Below are 17438 nucleotides of genomic sequence, written 5' to 3'. Positions count from 1 at the left end.
ATCCACTCACCTCGGCCTCCCAAAGGCACGGGATTACAGGCTGAGCTACCGAGCCCGGCTAATGTAACTTTTCTTAACTGTGAAGGGATCGCCTGAGCCCAGGAAGTCAAGGCTATGGTGAGCCATGATTGTGCCACTTCACTCCAGGCTGGGCAATGGAGTGAGACCCTGACTCAGAAAAACAAAAAGCAAACAAAAACATACAAGCACAACAGCACGACATGTTTGACAAGTTAGAGTTACATATATTTAAGAACACATATCAAATACATTTGCGAGAGAACCTGTGGGGGGAAGAGAATGGTTGTACAGATCAGGGATTAAGGAGAAAAAAAAACCCCAAACCATGAGTAAGATCTACCACAGTTCAACAGGGAGGATGTGCTGGCAGCCGAGGGGCTGAGCACCTTTGCCCTTGGCACCCAAGTCGGATAAAAATGGAAAGATAACAAAGCTGGAACCAACGCCAAAGCCCTGCCTGCCCTTTGAGGCTCACTCGCAGCCTCCTCCCCGGGGACCAGGTACCATTTCTTTTTTACTCTGAATGCCCCTGGCACATGCCTGGGAACCAGTGAGCCACTTGAAGACGGAAAGTCGTGCATCTGTCATCCTTCTACCAATTGCAGTGAAGGCCCTCATCAGAGCTTGCTGGACTCATGGTCTGTTTCCTTGTACTTCAGAGCAGCATGACATCACCACACGTCAGTAAGTAAGATGACTACAGAGGAGGGGAAAGTGACGAGCCCACGAACCAAGATTTTAGGATTCTAGTCTCCTTGACGTTCCCAACCTGATGGGTGACCACAGGCAAATGACTTCTCCTCCCTGGGCCTCCGTTTCCCAGTGGCAGCTCCTCCTTGGCAGAAGTAGGCTAGTTTCCCCTACCCCCCCAAACCATTTCCCTTTCCTCCTGGGCTCACAGACACACAAATACTGACCATTGTGTTATAATTGCCTACAACAAGGATCCCCAACCTTCCCTCTTCCCCCCGTCCCACTGCCCCAGACCACAGACCAGCCACACAGCAGGAGGTGAGTGGTGGGCTAGCCAGTGAAGCATCATCTGTGTTTACAGTTGCTTCTCATGGTTCCCATAGCTCACATTACCACCTGAACTCCATCTTCTGTCAGACAAGCAGCGGCATTAGATTCTCATAGGAGCACAAACCCTATTGTGAACTGTGCATGTGAGGGATCTAGGGGGTTGTGGGCTGCTTATGAGAATCCAACACCTGATGATCTGAGGTGGAGCTGAGGTGGTGATGCTAGTGCTGGCTGCAAGTACAGATTAACATCAGCACTGAGGTTTGACTGCACAGAGACCCTAACAAATCAGTTGCTTGCAGGCTCATATCAAAGTGATAATTTCATAATAATAATTTCATTATATATTACAATGTAATAATAACATAAAGTGCACAATAAATGTAATGTGCTTGAATCACCCTGAAACCACCCCCCCTGCCAATTTGTGAAAAAATTGTCTTCTACAAAACTGGTCCCTGATGCCAAAAAGGGTGGCTGACCTGCAGTATACAGTACAGTAACAAGCCGTATGGGTTTGTAGCCTAGGAGAATAGGCTAGCCCATATGGCCTATGTATGTAGAAGGCTAGACCATCTGAATTTGTGTAAGTACACTCTATGATGTTTGCACAATGACAAAATTGTCCAACAATGCACTTCTCAGAATGTATCCCCATCGTTAAACCATGAAGGGCTGTACTTATGAGTACTGTCAATGAGCAGAGTCTGCACCAAGTAAGGGGATACAGTGAGGAAGACGAACTTCATCCTTCCCTTGTGATGCTGATGGTTCAGGGGGAGCTGGCATAGATTTAGCAAGTAGTTATAACTGTGACAAAGGTTGTGAAAGGTAAGCACAGGGATGGGGCAATAATGCAGAATGGAGGGGTGTGGCCAGGGTGTCCAGACTCCCTGAGGAAAAGTGACTTGTAAGGCAAGCCCCCCAAGATAAGAAGGAGATAGAAGAGCATTTCCCTGCCTCCTTGCAACTAGATGCCATGCTGTCAGGTTCTGGCCAAAAGAATGTGGATGGAAGTGATATACTCCACTCCCAGGCCCCATCCGTGAAAACCTCATGTCAATCTCCATGATCTGACATCATCTGTCAGCTGGGAGTCATGAATCAGAAGGACCCTTGATCCCTGAGTCACCACTTGGAGGAGAGCTACCCAGGGGAGCTTTATAACCAGAACCACCCCTGGTGGATGGTTGCATGAGCAAAACTAAACTTTTACGGAGTTTTGCCTTTGCATTTTTGGGACTGTGTGATATTTCCTTTTGGTCCAGATGTCACCAGAAAATTCCTTAATTCGTATAACACTTCTCTACTTTTCACAATTAATGTTTGGTGACTTGGCTCTTTTATTCTACTCAAGAGTAGATGGATAAGCTGAAATAGCAACTGAGTATCCAGAAAGAGCCAGTCTCATTGCTGGGGTCCCCCCGCATCTAATCCTACAATCCATCCACTAACCTGGAACCAAAGGGATCTCTCTGAAGTCAAAGGAAAAAAGCAAGCCTGATGGTGTCTCTTCCTAAAAAATGTTCTCAAGCTTCCCTGTTGTCCTCAGGATGAAGCCAAAGAGCTCATGCCTACAAGGCCCTGCAAAAACTGGCCTCTGTTTTTTTTCCTACCTTCTCTCCCCACTTGAGTCTACGAGTCATCTGAGAAAATCAATTCATCTATCAGGCCAACCTCAGAGTTGTTACATGTGCCACTCGCCTGGCCCAGGATCCTTTTCTACCTCCTCCTCATCTTTGGGGGCTTGCCTTACAAGTTACTTCTTCTTAGGGTATCTGGACACCCTGACCCCATCCTTCTAGTCTACGTTGTTGCCCCATCGATGTGCTTACCTTTTATAACATTCGTCACAGTTGTAACCACTGGCTCAACCTGTGACAGTTCCCCCTGAACCATCAGGGTCCCAAGGAAAGGACCAACCTGTCTTGCTTCTTGCTGGTTCACTGTATCTGGCACAGACCCTGCTTGTTGGCAGTGCTCATACAGTCCTGCATCATGTGACTACAGAGATAAGTTCTGAGAGGTGCATTGTTAGGTGATTCTGTTATTGTGTGAGCATCATGAAGTATACACACACTTGGATGGGGTAGCCTGATACACACCTAAGCCATATGATCTAGTCTATTATCTTAGGCTATAAACCTGTACAGCATGTTATTGTATTAAATGATGCAGACAATTGTTACCCAATGGTAAGTATGTGTATCTAAACACAGAAGAAGTCAATGAAGAAAAATACAGTATTTTAATCTTATGGGACACCAATGTATGTGTGGGCCTTCCTTGACTGGAATATCATTATGTGACACGTGACTATAGTTGTTGGACAGACGCATAGATAAATGAGCAAGTTACAAGTGAACGAATGAGTTTGCATCCTTGATGGGGGTGGGGAGGATCATATCCTGTGTCATTTGAGGGGATAAATGGATTTCTTGGAAGGTAGAATGTCTCTCAAAGGAGCATAAAGGTCACCCTGTAACACATTAAGTTCCCATGGGTGAGAGCATTCGGTCTGTGGCTTCCAAGTGAACCTGCAAAGCCAAAGCTCATGGTCCACAGAGAGAGATCCCATGCTGGCTACCAGTGGGGGACCCTGAATTCTGGATCTCCATCTGAGCATGAGACTCATCAAGACACAAAAATAAAGGTGGGGGCCAGGTGGGAAGGTATGATGAGCAAGTGTTCCTGATGCAGACAGGCGGGAGGGGAACTCCTTCTCCCCATGCACAAACTCATCTCCATGGTGATTGTCTTCTCTGCGAGTTCCCTTGAAGCAGCCATTTGTGTCTGTTGATTTCCATAAACGGATGGCCTTGTTGGGTTCCATTAGATAGAAGATGAATGCACCAACACACAGGTTCTTGTGTCCTCTCTCTGGCTAATTGCAACTTTCATGGAGAGGCCCCTTTGGGTGTATTAAAATGAGATATTTGGCTGGGCTCGGTGGCTCAGCCTGTAATCCCGCGCTTTGGGAGGCCGAGGTGAGTGAATTGTCTGAGCCCGGGGGTTCGAGACCCGCCTGGGCAACGTGGCGAGACCACATCTCTATAATAAATCAAAAAAATTAGCCGGGCGTGGTAGCACATGCCTGTAGTTCCAGCTACTTGGAAGGCTGAGATGGAAGGATCGCTGGAGCCCAGCAGGTCGAGGCTGCGGTGGCTGGGAGTGTGCCATTGCACTCCAGTCTGGGCGACTGAGTGAGACTCCAACTCAAAAAAAAAATTGATATTTGACGATTAATTTAAATAACAAATAACGTCAGCTCCACCATCTGCCAATGGCATCCAGTCCAACTACTACGGATGCCCACCTGCAAGAGGATCTGGTCTCTTGGCCCGGGAAGATCGTAAAAGCCCAGGTCAAGAGACCCCAGGACCCCAGAACACCAGCACACCGTGCAGTAAAGACTGGGTCTTCATAGTAATGCTGCAGTCTCTCAGTTTGACGAGACCCATTGTGGCCTAAATTTAAGGCCCGGCAGCCTGCTGATTTCATCCTTTTCTACTCCTATTAAGGAAACCTGTGTCCCTTGACCTCTCATTTCCGTCATGTTCATGGTGGGTGTGAATGTTACCTTCCAATTACACAGACTTTCGAATTATGTCCTAAAACATTTGCTTGGTTATGTCACTCTCTTGTCTTTCCACTGTCCCTTTTCACTCATTTAAGCTTCCAGCTGGGCTGCTGTCTGGGAGGTAGAAGTGAGACGTGCTGACTCTTCCCTAGGACTGGATACAGATCCAACCCAGTTGGGGCTGGCTCCAGCTAGACCTAGCAAAGGTCAGAGGCTGTTGTGGCTGGAAAAGCCTCATTTATGTGTGGGGAGACTAAGGCAGGCCAGAGGAGCAGTAACATGGGACTGCATTGGGGGAAGAGGCAGGTTTGGGCACTTGGTGGCTATCTTCTGCTCCAGGGCTCCACCTGCATCCCTGCCATCCTTGAAGAGAAGGAGGTGCCAGGTCTCCTCTTGAGCCTTCTAGATTCTGAGCCTTGCAAAGGCCCTCCTTGTGGGTCTTTAACCTGGAGTGAGGGGTGGGAAACCCAGGCCAGCACCCTTCACTGTCCTGTTGGCCTCCTGGGCTCTATTCCCATGGTCGTCCCATCTGGACCATCCTGGCATGACCTCCTAGGGGAGCCAGGTTATTGTGGCTGCTGATTTATGTCCACCCAGACTTCCTTCCCTTGATCACAGCCACCTCTAACTCTTTTCTTTAGGGGACTGCCTCTTCCTCACTCTATATTTTTCAGGTAGTGCATCTCCAGACATTTATGGATTTAATTGGTCTGGCTGTGACGTGAACATCAAGATTTCTAAGAATGTCCCAGGTGATTCTAAAATGTAGCCAAGTCTGGCCAGGGTTGGTGGCTCAGACCTGTAACCCCAGCACTTTGGGAAGCCGAGGCATGAGCCCAGGTGTTTGAGACTAGCCTGGGCAACATAGCAAGACTTTGTCTCTATAAAAAAATAAAAAAATGTAGCCAGGCTTGGTGGCCTGAGGCTGTAGTCCCAGCTTCTTGTACAGCTGAGGTGGAAGGATTGCCTGAGTCCAGGAGGTTGGGGATGTGGTGAGTCGCGATTGTACCACTGCACTCCAACCAGGGCAACAAAGTAAGATTCCAACTCAAAAAACAAACAAACAAACAAACAAACAAACAAACAAACAACATGTAGCCAAATTTGAAACCCACTGCTTCTTCCCCCCCCCGCCCTTGGGATGGTCAGGTGAGCCCAAGTGGGTCAGTCAGAGCCCTTCTGGTGTTTTGCTGCAGACATAGATGGTCTCTCTTTAAGGATTGTTGGGGGAATGATGTGAGCCTACTGCATTCACCCTTATCCAGCCCCTGAAAGGTTGCTCTTGTCCCCATAGCCTCTTCTTGGCTGTCTAGGATCATGTGGAGCCCCCAGAATCCCTGGGCTGCTCTGGGACATGCCTCTCTGCATATGGTATTTCTTTCTCCCAGAAGCACATCTTTCTCACGAAGTCCTGCTTGACCTCAAAGACCCAATAGACCTCGTTTATTCTGGGAGACCATTCCTGCCCCCACGCCCTGTGGGCTGGCTTGGTGCTGCTCCCCAGACTCCCCCTGTATGTTCTCCTGTGGAACTTATCACTGGAATCTCCTGCCTTAACCCCTGTGTCTCTGCAGGCCATGGGCTTCCCTTTTATTTAATTTAATTTATTTAATTTTTTATTCTAAAGATGTGGAGTACAATTCAGGGTTAGGCATACAAACGTTGATTATGCAGGCACCCTTGTTGATGAGGTGTGCCCCTCCCTCCCCTGGTAGTTTCCCTCAGCTGCCAATCCCCCCCACCCCCCCAGGCAATTTCCCACTACCGCAGGGGATTCTCTAAAGCAGGGTCTGTGCCCTGTGTGTAGCTTGAAGCTCGGCACACGTGCATCAGAGAAATCAATCTTTGTTTGGTGAGTTGTTTCAGCTCCCAGGAGCATGGGGAGACCACCTAGTGACAGGGATGGGGGCTCATTTGCTTCATAGCACTCCCGAAGGAAGGGAGAAATTGTAGAGAGGGTGTCACAAAAGAGTGAGGGGGAGAGAGGAAGAGAGAGAGCAGGAGGGAATGTGGGAGGGAGGGAGACAGAGGAAGAAGAAGAAAAGAACAGAAGAGAGAGAGAAGAGAGAGGAGAAAGAGAGAGAGAGACAAAGAGAGAGAGAGAGAGAGAGAGAGAGAGAGAGAGAGAGAGACTTTCTCAACTCAATTCTTCTGTTCCTTCCTTCACAGACATTTTCTGAGTTCCTACTATGGGCCATACAGAGAAAGTTTCCTAGAGACGAATTAAGGAGTAGACGATGAAAAGATTAAAATAAAACCACCATTCACTCCCTTTTGGAAGACATCATGGGGTATTTGTATAGCAGGATCTTTCTGGTGAATATTTCAATTAGACACTGTCTGAGGAACGGCCAGACACTGCTCCATCAGCATGAGGTACCACCCTAGACGTGAAAAACAGGGCAGAGTGACCTTCTGATGCCTCCTTGTAGGTTTCTGTGCTTAACACCTGCCACTTCCTCCCCTGGGAATATTCCCAAGTGTGCAGCCATCACACTGCAAACGCCACTGCATCGCCTCCTGTTTTTTTCCTTTGGCCCCAAACCAGTGAGTTTCCTTGCCTGTGGCCTAAAGAAAAACCAGAATAACCATGAAAAATTATGTTGTATAAACCTGCTGTTTTATAAAAACTACATTTTATAAAGCTACAAAAAAGGGAATTGATGGACAGCAACCCAGAAAGGGGACTGTTTTGTTTAAGATTCTAAATCTAACTCAAGCTAGCTTAGACAAGCAAGGTCACTTATGAATTGACTGTATTAGAAACATACTTGGCTATAGATATCAAAAACTCTTTAGCCAGGCGTAGTGGCTCATGCCAGTAATCCCAGCACTTTGGGAGGCTGAGGCGAGAGGATTGCCTGAGCCTACAGGTTCAAGACCAGCCTGGGCAACATGGAGAGGCCTTGTCTCTACAAAAAACCAAAAAATTTAGCTTAGCATGGTAGCGTGCACCTGTAGTCCCTGCTACTTGGAAGGCTGAGGCAGAAGAATCATCTGAGCTCAGCATGTCGAGGCTGCGGTGGCTGTGATTGTGCCACTGCACTCCAGCCTGGGTGACAGAGTGAGACTCCAACTCAAAAAAAAAAAAAAATCAAAGATTCTAAGACTGACGTAAGTGAAGGCTTTGCTTGTCTCACATAATGTTCTGAGGTAGGCAGTCCAGAGCAGGAGAGAGAATCGGCAACCCTACTTCTCTTTCTGCCCCATCCCCCCAGGGCTGTCTCTTGGTTGTAAGGTGGCTGGGAATTCCTAGCCCTTGAACATGGTGTGTGGGTGAGAGGTGGGGGTGGGGAATGGCTCGACAGCAATGGAAAAATGGAAGGAGCTGCCACCAGCAGTTCTGATTGTATGTCTATATCAACTATTTCTGTGTGACAAATCATCCTAAAGCATAGTGGCTGGAAAAATAAAATATTATTGCTCCTGGAGGTTCTCTGATCTGAGTTGGGCATGGCTGGGCTCAGTCATATATCTGTGGTTAGCTGGTGGTTGGCTGGAACTGGTGGATCTAGGATGGCCTCATCACGTGTCTGGTGTGGGCAGGTGGCCAACTTGGGGGATGATGTCTCCCTTCCTCCAGCAGGCTAGCTCGGGCTTGTTCACTTGATGACTAGGCTGGGTTCCAAGAGAGGGAGTAGAGACAGGTAGGGGCTCTTACCCAGGCTCAGCCCTGATACAGTGTCACTCTGTCCACCTTTCAATGCCCTTCTCATGAGGTCAACTGAGATTAGAGGTGGAGAAATAGACTCCACCTCTTGCTGGAAGGAGCTGCAGGCGCCCTGAGCACAGGATGTGGATAGACAGGGGAATGAAGCATGGTAGCCGTGAGTCAATTAACCTCCCACAGTCTCGTGGCTGAACTGGTTCAAATGCCACCCTTAGTTTCATGATGGCTGGGAGTTTCAGCCTCTATAAAAGAAGCTGACCAGAGCAAAGGAGACTAGAAAAGAAGACTGGGCCAAGCCTTCTTGGTGTGGGGCTGGCTGACAGTGGCTCAGATGATATCCTTAGGGTGTTTCTCTCCATCACTTGGCTCTGCTCAGCTCTATGTTGTGAAAGTGACAGGTAGGTGAGCCATGGGCAGTCCCAGGCTATGTCCTCCCAGTTTAGCAAATCCAGGGGAAAAGAAATTTTCTTTTCCCCGAATTCCCCCCATTGACCTGAGGGAAGTCTCTGACTGTTTGTGCTCCTGTCAGGTGCCCACCCCCTAAACACCTCTGTAGTCAGGGGCCATGAGGTGCTCTTATAGTTCAGCCCAGGAGGACAGGCGGAGGTGGGGATCGTGATGGACACTCTACCAAGGCCGTTAGACAGCCAAACTTGCCCAAACAGACCAGAACAAGAGGGAGGGGAGAAGACTGGGCATGCAAAGCCCTCGGCCCTTGGTCCACCCTAGTCCACCTTAGTAGGGCAGGTGGGAGAGAGGTTTTTGAAGAGCAGCCCTGGGAGAGAAGGAGGAGGAGAGACTCGGCCTCTGGAAGGAGGACTGATGAGAACCGGTGGTGTTCTCAATGTCCCCACTGTTCCACGTACTGTGGTGTGAGCAGGGTTGTGGCTGAAATCCTGTGTCGTGGGGAGGGGCTAGAGAACCCTCCTGGAGGGCCAGAGGGCCCCTGTTGGAGGCGCCCTTACCCCTCTGTCTTCAGAATCTCGAAAGCACTCAAGGGTGGGCGTCAAAAACTGTGAGTGCCCGAGAGAGTAGTTGAGACACCATTTCTGCTGCAGCACCGCTGTAAGCCTGCAAGTATGTCCAGGCTCGGACTTGACACACGGGCTGAAGGGCTGCAGAGATGAGCTTTCGGTATATACTCAGACAGCTCTGAGGATTCTAGAGGGTCATGTTTCAGGGATGGCTAGGGCTGCTCTGAGAAATGCAAAAAGACTCTGTGCATAAGTTTGGGAAATACTAAGTTAAAGAAATTCACTTATTCATTTATTCAGTAAATATTCATTGAACATTTATTGTGGACCAGTGCTTTAGGAGCCACAAACCATCAGGAATAAAACAGACAAAAATTTCTGCTTGGGGCTTATAGTCCAGTGAGAGGTTGAAGAGTTTTTTCTTCTGCAGGACTTCTCAGAGGCATTAATACTGAAACCAGCCCGATTTTCCAGTAAGCCAGATGCCCATACAATTGAAGCTTAAGAAATGTTTGTTTGTACAATGAAGCACACCTGTTGCCTATTGACAGGCTCCTCTTCCTTACCCCTCCCTACTTCCTGTCCCCACATGTAGTTACAATGAGATGCTAGACCCCTCATTCGACCACCTGCTGCCTGTTGATGGACTCGACTTCCTTGCCCTCATGTTTTCCTTCCAGGTTATATAAACCCTTAGCTTTAGTGGAGAAGGAAGAACGGATTTGAGGTTTGGCACCCGGTTCAAATACCATAAAATAGTAACACCTCCTTCCCTGGCAATACTCGTGATCTCAGTGGCTGGCTTTCTGTGCAGTGAACAGTGGACCCTAAACCAAATCCCCGGTGTCCGGTAACAATAGACTAACGGGCATCATCAAAAGGGGGTGAGGCATGAAGTGTTTCCCCCAGGAGCTCTTGTTTTGAGGGGCATTTATAGAACTGATGTTCTGTAAAACAGGCTTTCAGAAACATCAACATCATCTAACCTCCTGCTGTACAGATGGGGAAACGGAGGCCAGACTCAAGGTCACCAGGCAGACCTGGTGCTGAAGCCAAAGTGTCCAGACTCACTGCACAGGGCTTGTGCATACCCCTTCCCCAGTCTTGTTCATTCCCCCTCCCTTCCTCTCTCTCCCACCTCCCTCCCTCCTTCCTTCTTCCTTCCTTCCATCATATCCTCCTTCCCTCTTTCTTTCCTTCCTTCTTTCCCGAACTGGCTGCAGAATGCCTAAGATGTGGGAGTCTGCAACACTCAGATGCTCTAGATAAAGAGCTAGGCGCTCCCATGCTCCCCATGGGTCGCCCGGGCTGGCGTCCTGCTCAGATGTCACACCTTTGACCACCAGGTCATGTTCTCTGAACTCTCCTCAAGTCAAGCTCCACTGACAGGAGCAGCTGTTCCCTGGGAAAGGAGGCAAACTGGAACATGGGAAGAAAGTGAGACGGAGGGGGAAAACCACTTGCGGAAAGCACAACTGACATCTTGGCGCTTGGGGGAAGGGGTCATCTTTCTTGGTTAGGAATCCCGAGGAGGCTTCCTCCTCTCTGTGGATATCCTTGGGTGCCCTGATGTCCCCAGTTCATCCCTGAAGTAGGACGACTATGTTTGGCATTTGGAATCTGCAAACAGCGCTTGTAATGTCCAGGGGTGTCACTCATGCAATGCCCAGGCCAGCAGGGGAGATGGCAAGACACAGAAGGGGAGACGGAGGCATAAGGATGTCAAATCATTGGCACAATGCCATCAGCTGGTGACGTCACTTGGTGGAGCTGAGACTGGAACCAGGCCTCACTGTCCCTCTCCAATTGTCTATGCTCTTATCTAAGAAGGACTTGAGGGACTAAAAGCTTTTCATCTCTGAAGTAGGATTGAGGATTCTGGCTCCAAGGACCTCAGAAGGTTTGGGGGGATCAAATAAAATCTTATTTGTCGAGAATGCTGACAAGACATAACATGAGGAGGGACGGCATTTACCATAAGCTTTGAGGCCTGTTCAGGTGCTTTCAAATATTATTGCGATTATAAACTTCATGTCTTGTGGAGAAGGAAACCGAGGCTTGGAGAAGTGAAATAGCTCACCTGGGGTCACTTCCCTGGCAGGTGACCCTTCCCAGAGTCAGACTGAGAGCTCAGTTGGTCTGAGCTGAGAACTGATTTCTTTCCACAGGGAAAAATCATTCCTGGGATGGTCAAGTTGTAGGCGACAGCTACTCTCAAAATGAGCCTATGAATGAATCATTCACAAATACAGACTATCTTATCAGGCTGCAATGGGTGCTGCCAACCTCCAGGAAAGCCTGGTATCCTTCCTTTTCTGGACTTTTCCATTTCAACGTTCCCTCTTATTCTTGCTTTCTGAAAGCCCAGAAAACTTACAATGCAGTCAAGCAACTGGCCATCACCACAAACACAGCCCTTCAGCTGGCTTCTTTCTTTAATATTATATTTTTGAGCTTTAGACACTTCAACAACCCCCTAAATGATCTTAACATGTTCTCCAAACTAGAAAATGAAAAATAAAACTCTTTACTGGGGAGAACAGGAAAATTGTATGTTCTTTTGTTTACACGAGTGTACAGAAAATCATTATAGATCCCCATGCAACTGCAGTGATTTTCCATTGTGATACTGAAAGAAATGGATATACTAGAGTTTGCAAGCAATCTCGAGGGACTGCTTTTCTATGTAGGTGACCCCTGAAAGGCTCCTGAGCATATAGCTATTTTTGAAAAAAAAGAGGAAACTCAGGGATGGCCACCATCAACAAGAGTTCACCCTGATGCTAACTTATTCTGACGTTTGCTTATTTTTATTTAATCTGATGCTTTGATGCAATTGTTGTTATTTTCGTTTTTGACCTTAAGCCATTATAATTCATCTTGGACATGCCAAGAGAGGCAATGGACTATTAGTGACCAAGAAGCAGCCAATTTTCTTAAAATACATCCCAGCCATGTTCATTGACTTGATGTAGAACAAAGGTTCATCTGAGGGAGGGGTGGGTGGTGCCACATTGATCTTAACTCTTTTTGATCATAATTCACTTCTCTGCTGCTTGGACTAGAAACTTGTTTCCTCTTGACCAAGGTTTCCACCAAGAGGTCTTTACAATTGGGGAGAAACTTGAGCCCAGTCCTGAACCACGGATTCTGGGTGCAAAATGTACAGATTCAGAATGAAGAATTGCTTTCCTACAATTCTGAGCTGTGTACATTCTAGGTATAGTAGACTGAGCACTGGATTGGGAGTCAGTTGATGTCATCCTCCCATACACCCTAGGAAAGAGGTTGTTATTACACCCATGTCACAGATGAAGGTACTGAGACATGGAGAGTCTCCCTAACTTGCCCAAGCCAGTCAGTAGTAGAGGCTTGGATTCCAGTGCAGAAGGTCTCCCTGCAGAGACTGGGATCTTCATGACAAAGTCTGGAGTCCTGAGACTGCTGTGAGACCTTGGGTTCATCCTCTCCCTTTTCTGGGCCCCAATTTCCTCTTCTCTGAAACAAGAGAGCTTGGCTGGATGATTCTAGGACCCTTTCTGGCATTGACTACGTATATAGTCTTGTGATATTTCCAAAAGTCCAGCCAGCAGGCATTCAGACTCTCATAAGGGATCATGGTCATCCTCGGACTCCAGAGTATAAAAAAAGAGAATTCAGTGTGGATGGAGAGAATGGCATTTAGTAAGCAACTGTTTTCCACATACACTTCATATTTTCCACATACACTTCATCTCCACTCAGTTGTCTCCTAATTTGATGCAGCAGATACAATTATTCCCATTTTATAGATGGAGAACTGAGGTTCAGAGAGGGGATGTGTCTTGTTCAGGCTCACATAATTGAGGAGTGAAAGATCCAGGATGAGCCTCCTGCTTCCCATAGTACTGACCTGTGTATTTGTGTCCAGTCTAGACCGTGAGCTCTGAGTGGCAGGGGCTGTGTTTTAGCCTTTGTATCTAAGTGGCAGGGGCTGTGTTTTAGCCTTTGTAGCTGCCAGCACAGGGTCTGGCCCAAAAGAGGTGGTCAATAAGCACTGTTGAATGAATGCATGAATGAATGGATGAATGAACGGAACTCTCCAGAGCCCATTCCAACCACTGTGCTAACTGCACGGGGGCCTCAGTTGGAAGGAACAAAAGGGGAGTGGCGAGAGAGGCTCAGAAAGAGTCTTCAATTGTAGGACCTGCAGTCTGATCTAACTCAGCCCCTCACCCAGGTGCCCACCCACTTCACAAGCTCACAATTGAGCTCAAATGAGCAACATGTTTTGCAGAAATGCTGCTATCCTTTCTATACAGACACCTGGTGAATCAGGAGAGCTGTAACTCACTCCTTTCTCCTGCTGCCTGCGACATTGAGTCAGAAAGCTTCCTCTTGAGTTGTATTGCCTTGTTCCTTGCTTTCTGGTATTTTCAAAATTTTGAATCATGATTTTTAAAAAAGTAACATAAATATTTAATTTTTAAGGTGGGATTCATAATGAGAGTGGATCTTCAACACTTTGGAAAACAGAAAAGTGGTATTTGGGCCTATCATATTCATAAGAATTGTGGCACTGAATTAAGAGTACTTAAGAAGTGCTAAGAAAGGAAGGGGAGCCGGGCTCGGTGGCTCAGCCTGTAATCCCACGCCTTTTGGGAGGCTGAGGTGAGTGGATTGCCTGAGCCCACGGGTTCGAGACCCGCCTGGGCAGCGAGACCTCATCTCTACAATAAAAATTAAAAAATCAGCCGGGCGTGGTAGCGCGTGCCTGTAATTCCGGCTACTCGGAAGGCTGAGGCGGAAGGATCGCCGGAGCCCAGCAGGTCGAGAATGCGGTTGGCTGGGAGCGGCCCCTGCACTCCCGTCTGGGTGACAGAGTGACTCCAACTCAAAAAAAAAAAAAGAAAAAGAAAGGATGGGGAAGGAGGGGGAGAGAGAGAGAGAAAGAAAAGATAGAAAAAGAAAGAAAGAAGGGAGAAAAGAAGGAAGGAAGGAAGAAAAGAAAGAAAGAAAGAAAAAAGAAAAGCAAGCCTCCACCTGGCAAAAGGCAGAGCGAGTTGGAAACCCCGCCGCTACCGCTGATGTCCACAAGAGGGCGTCTCAGGGTCATCCGGAAGGCAAAACCAGGCTCCACTTCCCAACTGCTGGAAATGACCAATTAGCGGGTTCTGGAATAGCAGCGAGGACCCCGCCTCTCCAGCACTTTACAGTTTACATGAGACTCTTCCTCCTCCCCCACGTCATTTACCCCTTACGAGACCACTTTCCCTGCGGTTTCCATCCCTGGGGGGCATTTGTGGTTCTCTCTGCCTGGCAGGGCACAGCTGGCACTTGGTTTGTGCCCGTGTGGGTATGGCGAGGGAGGGCAGTGGTGCACACAGCCTGCGGCAGTCTGTACGGTCCCGCCATGAAGATGGGGAGCTCCCACTCTGCCGGTGGCACCTCCTTTTTGAAGCTCTGCGGCAACTGTATTTAAGGCATTTTTCCCCAGCCTTGACCAAATCAACCTGGTTTTTCAAAACAGAGGGAGCAAACCAATGAAGGGACAGCCTTGTCCCTTTCTCCTGGGGTGGGCAGGCAGGGAGCATTTCTCTAGGGCCCTGGGAAGGGAGAGAAAGGGTCAGCTTGGCTGAAACCCATCATGGGCACTTTGTATAGGTTGCCTGTTTTAGGACCCATGGAAACCTGGGATGGAGGTATCCTTATCCCCATTTTACAGATGGGAAAACTGAGACTCAGAGAAGTTGAGTCATCTGCCTACTGACATTCAGCTCTTTGGAACTCACAGAATCAAGATTTGTATCCTTGGAAGGGCCCAGTCTCCCCGCAGTGCCTCCACCCCACCCCCTTTATTCAGGCAGAGACTGCCTGGGGATGATTGTTCAGAGAAGCTGTGAAAAGCTGAGGTGGGCTGGGCTGAGGCCAAATTACCCACTCCAGAACTCTAGCAGGCTGGGGGGAGGCCCACCTCTGGTTCAAATGTTCTGCGAGCTAGCCTGTGAAATCTGCTCTCTTTCCCCCATTAACGCCTGCTGTACTTACACTTCTTACTATAATTACTCTGCAGTAATTAACAAGGGAAAATAACACATCTGGGTCTATGCTGCGGCTCCAAACAGATGTACAAGACGCAGAGGCATGTGGAAGTCCTTTTAGTTATTTGTCAGATCTGGATCAAGCACCTAGGGTGCACCAGCCTGTTGAAGCCCTGGGATCTCCCGTGAGCTGAGGGAGCAGAGTCCCTGCTGGCACTGAAGGCAGCGCCTTGGGCAGAAGGTGAGGGGTTGGAATGTATTTCTCCTGTGTTGAGAAGGCCCAAAGGCCAGTGTGGCTGAGGCAGAGCTGTGTGGTGGTGTGGGTGGGAGACAGGTCCGAGAAGGGGTGGGCCAGGACCCTGGGCAGCGGAAGCCATTGGATAAACTGGATGTTACAGGAAGCACAGCGGGAGCCCACTGGTGGGGTGTTAAGCAGGGTCACGGCAGAATCCGATTTTGCACATTTCAAAAGGGTGTGGGGCTGTTCTTTGCGTCCGTGTGGGGAATAATCGTGAGGAGGAGGACAAGAGAGAGCAGGAAGGCCAGGTGGAGGTTGTTGCTGGGAGAAATGATGGGGGCTTGCACTAGGGTGGAAGTGGGGGAAGCAGAGAGGATGAACTTGGTGCGTACTTTGGAGTTAAAGTTCATGGAACTCCCTGATGGACTAAGTGTGGAGGTGAGACATAGAGGGAATTCATTCACTCATTCATTTATTCAACACACACTGAAGCTGTGCTCAGTGGCTCACTCCTGTAATCCCAGCACTTTGGGAGGTCAAGGAGGGAAAATCACGTGAGGCCAGGAGTTCGAGACCAGCCTGGGCAACATAGGCGAACTTCGTTTCTACAAAAAAAATAGTCAAGTGTGGTGGTGTTTACCTGTAGTCCCAGCTACAGGAGGCTGAGGCCAAGAAGAATTGCTTGAACTCAGGAGGTGGAGACACAGTAAACTGTGATTGGGCCACTGCACTCCAGCCTGGGCAACAGAGTAAGACTCTGACTCTAAGAAAAAAAACAAAACAAAACTCTTGAAGGCTCCACACCACAACCTAAGTACTCTTTATCTCTGGGTGCAGAGGGGGGAATCTGTGATTTTTTTCTCTTCCTTTTGATCTTTTTGTGTTTTCCTAGTCTAGATTAAACATGAGTTATTTGTGTAATAACACTCAAAGAAAAAAGAAAAAAACCTAGCCATGAGGACAGTGGCAAGTTTCCTTCTACCTACTCTCATTGTCTTTCTCCTCTCTCCCTCCCCATCCTTGCAAAGGACCCCAAGGCTCCTGCCAGACGGCCTGGGAACCAATGGACAGGGTTGCTTAGGAGTAAAATGTCTGAAGAAAAAACGACTCTAGGGAGCATTCCTGCCACACAGAGGCCTGGGACCTGGTGCGCAGGGCCCCACTCTAAAACGACCAGACCCTGAGAAGGTTCCACCCTGGGCCCAGCCGTGAGCATCTTGTCTTCGGTTTGCAGTCACACTGGAGGGCAGTCCAGGTGGAGGGTGCAGCAGATGCCAAAGCCTGGAGTCAGGAGATAGCACGGAAGTCAGGGGACCTGCAGAGAGTGGAGAATGGGAGCAGTGGCTGTGAGGGGCAGGCTGGACTCCCTGGGAGGCAGGAGCTGGGATCCTGCAAGCTCTCATGGGAACCTGGGCTCTCTCTCCTGAGGCGCTGGGAACTGCAGTGGTTATTCGCTTGTACAGATAAGGGAATTTTGGGGAGTTCCGAAGGGCAGTGACTGGCCCTTCCAGGGCCGGGATGGAAACCAGGCCTCTGCTGGGCCTGGGGAGGTGCAGGCCCTGGGGGAAGCATGGCCAGGCCCGACCCGCTCGGGCTCTTTCCGTTCTTCCCCGCTCCCTCTTGCCCTCCACCTGGTGAAGCCGCAGGGCCACCCCTCTCTGTGCAGGGACTACCCGGGATCGGAAACAGGAGTGGCTGGTTGTCGAGTGGGAAGAACCAGGACCTCCCCAAAAGCCGAGACTGGGACAATTCCTCTTGCTTGGAGTGTCTGTGAGTGCTGCGGAGGAGAAGCCGAAAGGCGGGAGGACGGAGGTTGGAGGGCAGAGGAGGGAGAAAGAAGAGAAGACGAATGGGCGAGGGAGGGAGGAGGGAGGAGGGAGGAGGGAGGAGAGGTGAGGGATGGGGAAGGAAG

Source organism: Carlito syrichta, unplaced genomic scaffold (assembly GCF_000164805.1).
Source record: "Carlito syrichta isolate Samal-C Ts95f unplaced genomic scaffold, Tarsius_syrichta-2.0.1 Scaffold302949, whole genome shotgun sequence".
NCBI classification, from domain to species: domain Eukaryota; kingdom Metazoa; phylum Chordata; class Mammalia; order Primates; family Tarsiidae; genus Carlito; species Carlito syrichta.
This window is presented reverse-complemented; position numbering follows the sequence as displayed.